We start from the raw sequence: 10968 nt of genomic DNA, 5'->3' as shown, positions 1-10968 counted from the left end.
AACTAAAAATAGAAAAATTAAAAATAAAAAATAAATAAAAAATAAAATTAGAAAAATAAAATAAAAGCTTTAAAATAGGAAAATAAAAAATAAAATTAAAAAATAAAATAAATGCTTTAAAAATAGAAAAATTAAAAATTAAATAAAAATAAAATTAGGAAAATAAAATAAAAGCTTTAAAAGTAGAAAAAAAACCTTAAAAAATAAAATTAAAGCTCTAAAAAAAAAAAAATTAAAAATAAAAATTAAATAAAAAATAAAAATAAAAAAATAAATGCTTTAAAAATAGATATATTTAAACTTAAAAAAATTTAAAAAAAATTTAGAAATAGAAAAATTAAAAATAGAAATAAAAAATAAAAAGCTTTAAAAATAGAAAAATAAAAATAAGTAATAAAAAATAAAGTTAAAAAATAAAATAACAATGCTTTAAAAATAGAAAAATTAAAAATAAAAATTAAATAACATTAAAAAAACAAAATTAATTTAAAATAAATGAAAAACAAAATAAAAACTATAAAGTGCTGTAAAGTGCTGTAAGAATTCCATAAAAGGTAGTGCCGTAATGCAAGACCCTCAAACACCACCAGAATCACCAGCTTGAGTTGGTCTGGGCAGCACTAAATAAAAAAAAAAATAAAATCCTTTAAAAATAGAAAAATTAAAAATAAAAAATAAAATTAAAAAAATTAAATAAAAACTTTAAAAATAGAAAAATTAAAAATAAAAAATTAATAAAAAAAATAAAATAAACGCTTTAAAAATAGAAAAATTAAAAATAAAAATAAAAATAAAAATAAAATTAGAAAAATAAAATAAAAGCTTTAAAAAATGAACAATAAAAAATAAAATTAAAAAATAAAATTAAAACACTAAAAATACAAAAATTAAAAATAAAAATTAAATGAAAAATAAAAATAAAAAATAAATGCTTTAAAAATAGAAAAAACTTAAATAAAAAATAAAATTAAAATAAAAAGCTTTAGAAATAGAAAAATTAAAAATAGTAAATAAAAAATAAAATTAAAAAAATAAAATAAAAAGCTTTAAATATAGAAAAATTAAAACTAATAAGTAAATAAAAAATAGAAAAATAAAATAAAAGCTTTAAAAATAGAAAAATTAAAAATAGAAATTAAATTAAAAATTAAATTAAAAAATGAAATAAAAAGCTTTAAAAATAGAAAAATTAAAAATAATAAGTAAATAAAAAAATTTAAAAAATAAAATAAAGTGCTTTAAAAATAAAAAAATCAAAATTAAATAAAATTCTAAAAACAAAATTAATTTAAAATATATGAAAAACAAAATAAAAACTGTAAATTGCTGTAAAGTGCTGTAAGAGTTCCATAAAAGGTAGTGCCGTAATGCAAGACCTCAAACACCACCACAATCACCAGCTTGAGTTGGTCTTGGCAGCACTAAATAAAAAAAAAAACCTATAAAAATTGAAAAATTAAAATAAAAATTTAATAAAAAATAAAATTAAAAAATAAAATAAAGCTCTAAAAATAGAAAAATTAAAAAGAAAAATTAAATTAAAAATAAAATGGTTTAAAAATAGAAAACTTAAAAATTAAATAAAAAATAAAATTTAAAAAATAAAATAAAAAGCTTTTGAAATAGAAAAATTAAAAATAATAAGTAAATAACTAGAATTAGAAAAATAAAATAAAGGCTTTAAAAATAGAAAAATTAAAAATTATAAGTAAATAAAACTTAAAAAATAAAATAAAAAGCTTTAAAAAAGAAAAATTAAAAATAAACATTAAGTAAAAAAAAATTTAAAAAATAAAATAAATTAAAAATAAATGAACAACAAAATAAAAACCGTAAAGTGCTGTAAAGTGCCGTAAAAGTTCCATAAAAGGGTAATGCCGTAAAGCACGACTGTCGTAAAAGGTGCCGTAAAGCGCGACTGTCGCAAAAGGTGCCGTAAAGCGCGACTGTCGTAAAAGGTGCCGTAAAGCGCGACTGTCGTAAAAGGTGCCGTAAAGCGCGACTGTCGCAAAAGGTACCGTAAAGCGCGACTGTCGCAAAAGGGGCCGTAAAGCGCGACTGTCGCAAAAGGTGCCGCAAAGCGCGACTGTCGCAAAAGGTGCCGCAAAGCGCGACTGTCGTAAAAGGTGCCGCAAAGCGCGACTGTCGTAAAAGGTGCCGTAAAGCGCGACTGTCGTAAAAGGTGCAGTAAAGCGCGACTGTCGCAAAAGGTGCCGTAAAGCGCGACTGTCGCAAAAGGTGCCGTAAGCGCGACTGTCGCAAAAGGTGCCGTAAAGCAACACTGTCGCAAAAGGTGCCGCAAAACGGGACTGTCGTAAAAGGTGCCGTAAAGCGCGACTGTCGCAAAAGGGGCCGTAAAGCGCGACTGTCGCAAAAGGTGCCGCAAAGCGCGACTGTCGTAAAAGGTGCCGTAAAGCGCGGCTGTCGCAAAAGGTGCCGTGAAGCGCGACTGTCGTAAAACTGCCGTAAAGCGCGACTGTCGCAAAAGGTGCCGTAAAGCGCAAATGCAGTAAAACTGCCGAAAGGCGCGACTGCCATAAAATTGTGCCGTACAGGCTGGCGGCGCCCTGGCCGACACGGGGTGCCGTACAACATGGCAGCGCCGTGGCCGTCGCGGAATGCCGTACAAGATGGCGACGGCCGCCCGAGTGGGCGTGTCCGGGGCGGGGCGCCGTGTCGACGGGCTGACGTCATTACGCGGCACTCTGCCTGCAGTGCGCCGATGCAGACGGCAGGGGGCGCTGTGCCTGCAGTTCGCCGATGCAGACGGCAGGGGGCGCTGTGCCTGCAGTGCGCCAAATCAGACAGCAGGGGGCGCTGTGTCTGCAGTGCGCCGATGCAGACGGCAGGGGGCGCTGTGCCTGCAGTGTGCCCACGCAGACGGCAGGGGGCGCTGTATAAATAGAGTATAAAGTAGAAACTATACAGAAGAAGAAACAAAAGCTCTATGTCATCTGCAGCTGTAGAAAATTTGAGGCTCCCATGGAGGAAATAGTTTTCCTAAAATCATTACCGTTTGGGGGTTTTTTGCACTCCCCGGTAGCCTGAACGTTTCTACTGCTGCTTTTTTATTCTAAAGCTAGAATGGAAAGCCAAGATTAGAAATACAGGGAAAGAAAGAGAGAAAGAATTAAAGGAGAAAGAAAGAAAGAGAGACAGAAAGAGAGACAGAGAGAAAGAGAGAGAGACAGAAAGAAAAAGAGAGAGACAGAAAGAAAGAGAGAGAAAGAAAGAAAAAAAGAAAGAGAGACAGAAAGAGAGCGAGAGAAAGAAAGAGAGAGAAAGAGAGAGACAGAGAGTGAGAGAACGAAAGAGAGAGAGAGAGAGAGAGAAAGAAATAGAGAGACAGACAGAAAGAGAGAGAAAGAGAGCGAGAGAAAGAGAGAGACAGAAAGAAAGAGAGAGAGAAAGAGAGCGAGAGAAAGAAAGAGAGAAAGAAATAGAGAGAAACAGAAAGAGAGCAAGAGTAAGAAAAAAGAGAGAGAGAAAGAAATAGAGAGACAGACAGAAAGAGAGAGACAGAGAGCGAGAGAAAGAAAGAAAGAGAGAGAGAAATAAAGAGAGACAGAAAGAAAAAGACAGAAAGAGAGCGAGAGAAAGAAAGAGAGAGAGACAGAAAGAAAGAGAGACAGAAAGAAAGAGAGAGAGACAGAAAGAGAGAAAGAGAGAGCAAAAGAAAAGGAAAAAGGAAAGGAAGAAAAAAAAAGAAGGAAGAGAAAGGAAGAAAAAAAAATGAAAAAGGAAAAGGGTGAGAGTGAAAAAGAAAGAGCCAAAGTGGAAAAGGGGGTGAAAAACAGAGTGAAAAAAAGAAAAAAGAGTTGGAGTGGAAAAGAAAGGACATTCGGGAGGGGCGGTGCTGCCTAAGGTGCTTCCGCGCCCAGGAGCGAAGGAGCCGCTGGATCCCCTGGCGGGAGCGCAGCTCCCGGTGGCGGAGAACGGAGCGGTGGCTGTCAGCCCGAGACTACAACTCCCGGCAGGCCCTGCGGCCGTAAAGCGCGGCGTCTGACGCAACGGCCGACGCGCCGTAGGAGTGGCTGGCGGCCCGAGGCGGCCGCGCGCCGGGGGAGCGGGCAGCTCCCGGCGCCTGTGCCACGCGGGACGGAGCCGCGGCAGCGACGCTGGAGGGGCGAAGCCTCCGTCCGGCCGCCCGCACGGAGCCGAGCGGCGCGGAAGGGGCGTCCGCCCGGCGCCTCGGCCTCGCTCAGCGGTCCCGGTGGCGGGGGCTGAGCTCGGGCGGGGCGCGCTGCCGCCCGCCGATGGCGGAGCGCCAGGCGGTGCTTTGCTGCCGCGGGCCGGGAGCTGCAGGAGCCGCCCCGGGCGAGCGGCGCCGGGCGCTGCCGCGGTCACTGTGCGGCGGCTGCCCTCGGGCTGGCGGAGGCGCGGGAGCCGCCGAGCTGCAGCCGTCTCCCTCGGGCCGCTGCCGCTGCTGCGGGCGGGGGCGGACGAGCGGCTGCGGAGGCGGCTCCGCGGCGGGCTCAGCCTTGCGAGCAGAGAGCGCTCGACATCGCTGGCATGACACGGCTGCTGAGTGCCTCAGTGCTCGTGGCTCTTCCTTCCACGCAAACAGATGGAGCGGCATCGCTGAGCAGTAAAACACAGCGATGGCCCGGAGAATGGCGAGCGCAAGGAGCGCCGGGCTGGATCCTTCTGATGGCACAGGTGCGATCGGCAAACTCAGCCCCTTGTGCCCCTGCCCTCCCGACCCCCAGGGGAAATGCTCTCCAGCCTCGAGCTGCTGAGAGACAAAACGTGTGATTTGACACTAGGGTCCGGAAAAGGTTTCCGTTTAGATTAGCAAATGCCTCAATTGTTCTTGGTTACATCCTAGGATCGGTTTTAGGCAGTGACTTTCTACCGCTTGTCGGATTTTCTTGTGCAATGGTAAGAAAACAGGCAGGTCTGATACTGGTTTTGCTTTTTTTCTACTTCATGTTCCATGAGCTGCTTTTATCCGAGCAATTGTTTTAAAGTTCTACTGTAGGCGTTTATGGTTCACTTTTTTTTTTTCTTTGCAGCACCCGTGACTTTTTTTTTTCTCTAAATCGGCAGTAAATGTAGCTGAGTAAAATTACCTTGGTTTTCTTCCTTCTTTTTTAACTGAAATGTTTTTATTGATAATCCTATTTGAATATGCAGAACAAGTGGGTATGTCCTGTAATATATCCTAGCTTTTCTTGTTTACAGGGTACTCAGAAAATATTTTTCCCTTAGAGTCCCACTGAAACATTCTCAGTGCAATCTCCATTAAGGTATGGATTGACAAATAAGCCACCATCAGTTGAGATATTTGCCTGTGTACCTTTTCCTGTAATTCAGAGCTTGCGTTCTGTGGTTTTTATGACAAACCTATCAAACCTGTAATAACTGTTTTGCAAGTCATAATCGTTGAAGGCAGCAAGAAGTGGTTTTAAAGCCTGTTCTTGAGCAGTCAAAGGGAAAAAGTGTGAATTTGATGCTGAACTTGTCCTTTTTCATTTGACTTGCCTTGAATTATTTAGGAAGAGAGAGAACTAGAAAAAAGAGAGAAATAGAATTGGTTTTTGAGCCCTCCTAAAATGCTCCCCGTGATTCTGTGTGGAGCCAAAGGGAAGGGTGATGGAACAGAGCCCTGTGCTTTAGAAGGAAATCAATTTCAACCTGATCTCCACCCTGAGTCTCCCTAATTTCTGTTTTTAAAATGCAAACTCAGTTTAGGAAGTGTTGGGAGTTAGTATTTTGGGGAAGAAATGGCAGTTGCACAAACCGTTCCATTTCCCAGAGGCTCTGGGAAGGATTCATTTTGTAAGCGCTGTAACTGCCATCGGTTGGGGGTTCGGGGTTGGAATGTGCACTTGCCCTCCTATAAAGCACTCGTTCATTTGCATTTCAGTGCCAGGAGTCTGGAGAAACTGGAGAAGAGCCCAAGAGACATTTTTCATCCTGAGATACAAAAGGTAGGAAGTGACTTTTCTTTGTTTGGTTCTTTTTCTTTATGATTTCCTGGAAATAGAAGTAATTAAGTATAGATACCACTGGTTTGTCTCTTCCAGTAGCAGATAATAATAATAATAATAATCTAATACTACTTAAACTGTCTCTTTATCCATTGAACTGGCCATTTCAAATGTAAACTTCTAAACACAAATAAAACCATCATCCTTGTAGAATCTTTAATAGGAGGGGGCTAAAGATGCTGTTTTTGTTGACAGGATTTATTGGTTCTGGAAGGGCAAGAGGTGAGTACAAGCCTGACTACTTCTTGCTCACAGACCCGTCCGGTGAATACGGCTTTGTATTTTGATGGGCTTATGGTGACTTGGAAATCAATTGCTCGTTACAGTAAAAATAAGTCATGTTTTTTTGAACATGACAGCAAAAATAACTTTAAGCACCAACTTAACAATAATAGAGCAACAATTTAAGTTCATGATTTGATGCTATACTCTCAAAGTTTAAAGGTAAATTATTATGTATTGGGAGATGGTATAAAATGTATGTTCTAATGTGTAGCATGTATACAAAGATACGTACATACGTGAAAGTCCTTGGAGGAAACAAATTCTTACGTCTTCTTTTTGACTGTTTATCATACAATATTTGGTTTTATTTTCCAGGGATTGGTGAATTTTCAATTTGGAGTCCTCTATGCTAAGGATGGTCAGCTTACAGGTGATGAAATGTTCAGTCATGGTCAGTTTTTCACCTTCTCCTTAATTGTTTTGCTCACCTACATTAAAAAAAAAACAAGTATGTTTATTATTTGTTACCCTGTTCTGTCCGTTTCCTCAGTATTTGCTGGAGCTCTGCTTACCCAAGCTTTGGGTAAAACAAGCTTTGGGTTCCTTCTGTCCCACTGGGAGTTGCCCAGTTTGGTTGCATCTGGTGAATTCACCCTGAGCCCTTACAGAACCAGCTCAAAGCACATGAGAGCCATTCCAGCTCTCTCAGGACACCCGGAGGAGGATGGGTGACGTTTCTGAGCATCTGGCAAGTGTACTTCTATCAAAACTCGGCCTGTGACATTGCTGGGGAAAACCCTTCTGTATCCTGAAGGGTTCCTCAAACTCTGTTGAGGATCCAGTTAGCAGTTGCTCACCTGGATGGTTCCAGCTCCTCAAGCTAACACTTGTACTCTTGCCCTGTAGTTTAGATCTATTGTAGTTTTGGTATTTTGCAAGATTTTACGTCTTTGGACAATAACGTGCATTTCACTCTTTGGAACCTCTGGGATCATTCTTTGGTGCAGCACCACCTAATGGGACACTTGGCTGCTGTGCTGAAGGGCTTGGTTACTGGAATTGTAAATCCCGGAGAGTTTGTAAGTCTTCTGTCCCCAGGGAGGTGTCACGCTTTGTTCACCGTTGCTCTGTTTGTCGGGTGCTGCTTCTCGTCGGAGGTATTAACTTCAAACTGCCCTGTTCTTTTTTTAACTTTTTTTCCTGGTTCTCTCCGTAGGGCAGGGAAGGACTCTCGTATCCCGGTCGTCAGACTCAGCGCTGCCCGAGAAGATACAGAGACTGTAAAAATCATAAGAAGCAGCTAGGACTGCAGAGGAAACAAACTGGAGAGAACAAAAGGTGATATTGTTCTCCTTCCCCTGGATTAGAAACATCCACTGTGCTTTGATGCCGGTGGCTGCCAGGGGCTCATTAGGTCTCTTTAGGCAGGTGTAGGTGTTCACTTGTAGGTTATATTTTTTGGCAAAGGACCACGAGAGAAGTTTATTTATACATCCAAATAAACATTCATCTTATCTGAACATAACCTGTCATCCCATTTCTGACATTAAGGCCTCCTGTATAAATACTTGGGGAGGTTTTCTCTGTCATTTCTGAATGGTTCCATTTTGGTTCCATCTACCTGCCGGATACTTGAACAAATCTGAGGGGGTTTAATTGCAGACTGCTTCCTTGAAATGCTGTTGGTCTCTGCTTGGAACCCTTCTTGTACTGCTTAGTGAAAGACTTCTGATGGTGTTTTCTTGCCTGTTTGTGTTCAAGGTCGTGCTCTGATGCATTTACAGAAACCATGGCAGGAGAGAGTCAGCTGCTGGAGAAGAGGAGACAGTACTATCCCTGTGCAGCACGGAACTGTGCTACTGCTGTGTCATCAGCTGTGTCTGCACTGAAAGTAGCCACCTTCACCTGTAGGCAGCTACTTTGTGCTTTAGGACACTCTGAGGGATTTATTCCTTTTGGAATCCACGATGAGAGTTCCCAAGAGAGGTAGTAATAAGGTATGACATTGGAAAAAAAGCCTGTGTCCTTGGAATGTTGTTGTCGTCAAAAGTTAATTTTTCCTTCTTTCTTAGCCAGTAGTCAGCTTTTTGCTTTATTTTTTGTGGTATCAGTATTTGATTGTTTAAAAAATTGCTTCAAAAGAACTGCAGTGGCTGGCCACCAGGACCTTGTTCAGATTTGCCTATTTGCTTGTAGCTAAAACGTTTCCATATTGTTTATCATTCTATTGAAGAAACTGCTGCCCAGTCAACTAAGAACTGAACATCTCTCTGTCTGGGACATGGGGAGAGGATTTAGGTCATGTCTTTGTTTCCAGAAAAAAGTTCCAGTGTAGTTTCTAACTAGAGGAAAAGGGGGGGTGCAGACTCGGGGCTCTGATGCCGTTGGGGGCACCCCGAGGTGCCCAGGAGAGGGAGCCCCACTGCGGTGCAGGAGCAGGTATGTTATCACGTACTAGAGAGCAAATTATAAATAGAAATATGAAAATTATAAATATAGAAATATTTTTACAGTCATTAAATAAAGCGGGTTTTTTTACTTGTAAATACGCAGGGTTTTGATGATAAAAATTATAAATACAAACAATATGAAGGTGGAAATCTAAGTCTAGAAATATATCATAAATACATACAGATATATATAGAATTTAAAAATATAAGAAAAAATTAGTTGTAGCAGTAGATACGATACAGAATATAAATAAGCTTTTAAATATATTTTTCGAATTTTATATATATTATATATAATTATTTATATAATGCATCAAAGAAACTATAAATAAAAATGTGAATATAATTATGCAAAGTATAAATTAAAATATTTCGATATCGTTTAAAAGAAGGCATTTATTGTATTTATTTGGTTAGAGATGGGGTTTATATTTGGAATAACAGTATTCTAGAAATATAAATCTAACTGTAGAGAGATCCAATCGATAGAGGAGGATATTTCTAAAACCACAACCGAACGCCGCCGCCTTCGGGGGAATCGCACGAGCTCGGCCGAAGCAAGGCGAGAGCGGCCGACCCTGACGGCCTCGAGCGAACCGAGGCGAGGCTTCCGAGGCTGCCTGAAGGGAAGCGAGCCGAGCTCAGGCGAAGCGAGCCTGCTGCTCTCGTGCGCGCTGCTTAGCGCCAGTGCGCTCCCAGCCTAATGAGCTCCTGCCCGAGCCCGCGCTCCCGGTCGTGTCCGCGCCGTGGCCGGGCCGCCCGCGGGACGCGGCAGCGGGAGAGCCCCGAGCCGGGCGAGCTGAACGGGAGGCGGCGGCGCTTGCCCGCCCTCAGGGAGCCGAGCCGAGGCGAGCGGAGCCGAGGCGCGCCGAAGGCACAGAGCGGCTGGGAGTTGGGCCGAAGCGAGGCGAGCTCGGCCGAAGAGGCGAATGCAGGCGCCAAGAGCCGAGTTGAGGCGACAATAGCCGAGTTTAGCCGAAGAGCCGACTCGAGCCGAGCGTCTCCGGAGCGAGCCGAGCTCCGCCGAGCGCCGCAGCATCCCGGGCAGGGCGAGGCGCCGGGCCGGGCTCGGGGTGCAGCCGGGGCTCTGGGAGGCTTCCCCGCCTGTCCCTCTCTCTAGCCCTCCTTCCTTCTCCCCGTATTCGCCTTCTCTCGCTCCCTTTCCCCCATTCCCTCTCCCCCCACAAACCCGGCTCCTTCCTGTCCTGTCCCTAGCCCGCTACTCCCTTCTGTTCCCCCTGTCTCCTTCCTCTGCCCAGCCTCCCTGTACCCCCGTCCCGGGCTTTCCCTTCCCGTGCCGCTTTTCTGCACAGCCCGAGCTCCCTCGCCGCCCTTTGTCATGCCCTGCTCTCGCTCCTCTCTTCCCGTGCCCCCTTTCCTTCTTTGCCCCGCAGCCGCGGGGCTCGGGCTGCCGGAGAATAAAGCCCCGAGGGCCGGAGCCCGGCGCCCCTGGGCCCTTGCGGGAGTCCCCGCGCGGGGCCGGAGGCTCTCGGCGGATCCCCCCGTGCCGCTCAAGCAGCGCGGCCGACAGCGCCGGAGCTGCGGCTTTGCCGGCATCGCGCTGAGAGCGGCCCCCGCTCCGTGCCGGGCCGTCCCCGCCGTCTGTGCCGCTCCCTCTCTCGCTGCCCCTGGCCCGTGACAGCGAGGCTGGGCAGGAACCTCAAGCCTTCTGGGGGCTGCCCCCCCTTTCTTGTTGCAGCAGAATCCCTTGCTGGGGCCATGCACGTGTGGGAAGGGCTTGGTTTAGTTTAAAAAATAAAAAAGAAAAAAAAGTGGGTTTTCTTCCTTCACTGTTCTATTTGTTGGTGGTAGATGATGTGTTGTTTTATTTCTTGGTCTTATTAATTTCTTGGTCTGTGTAAATAGTTTTTTGAGTGAAGCTCACTTTCTGCACGGGTTGGTTTGTATTTGAGGGAGGATTAATTTCAAGAGGTTTCTTTCCTAGACTTCTGATAGGTATTCCTGGGATTTTGGTTTTGTTTACTGCATGTATCAACAGAGAGATTTGGTAGGGCCAGCTGGGCTGCTGGAGTTTTGGGTGTTAATTTATGAGATGGCTTTTGTTCAATGCGGTTTTGAATTGTTGAAAGGTTTTTTAATTGTAGTTGTTTTAAGGCAGTTTTTAAGAATTGTTTGTATTGTTTCATGTTGTTTGTAGTTGGTGTATGATCAGGGATATGGTGGAACTTCTTGAACGTTCTGGTTTTAGCGTTCCTAAGTTCCGATTTCTTTCTGGTTTGTTTTTTGTTTTAGTTTTAGTTTTAGAGACAGGGGCATTTATATGGTGGGTTTTTATAGGC

The 10968-nt window shown here is 43.0% G+C and overlaps 1 long non-coding RNA gene across 4 annotated transcripts; it reads left to right on the top strand.

Moving 5' to 3' along the window:
• The first annotated feature begins 3732 nt into the window (after positions 1 to 3732).
• Positions 3733 to 9194, top strand: LOC129120953 (uncharacterized). Of its 4 annotated transcripts, XR_013181894.1 has the most exons (7): positions 3733 to 4659; positions 5185 to 5249; positions 5870 to 5933; positions 6189 to 6215; positions 6594 to 6648; positions 7435 to 7556; positions 7980 to 9192. It is a non-coding gene; the product is annotated as an uncharacterized LOC129120953 (long non-coding RNA). The 4 variants fall into 4 exon arrangements; XR_013181893.1 differs by lacking the exon at positions 3733 to 4659 and having other exon boundaries at positions 4683 to 5249; positions 6594 to 6966; positions 7980 to 9194; XR_013181895.1 differs by lacking the exon at positions 3733 to 4659 and having other exon boundaries at positions 4684 to 5249; positions 6594 to 6669; positions 7980 to 9193.
• The last annotated feature ends 1774 nt before the right edge of the window (positions 9195 to 10968 follow it).

The sequence above is a fragment of the Agelaius phoeniceus genome, chromosome 4 (genome assembly GCF_051311805.1).
Source record: "Agelaius phoeniceus isolate bAgePho1 chromosome 4, bAgePho1.hap1, whole genome shotgun sequence".
Classification (NCBI taxonomy): Eukaryota; Metazoa; Chordata; class Aves; order Passeriformes; family Icteridae; genus Agelaius; species Agelaius phoeniceus.
The sequence above is the reverse complement of the archived record's forward strand: the minus strand, read 5'-3'. Positions and strand labels throughout refer to the sequence as shown.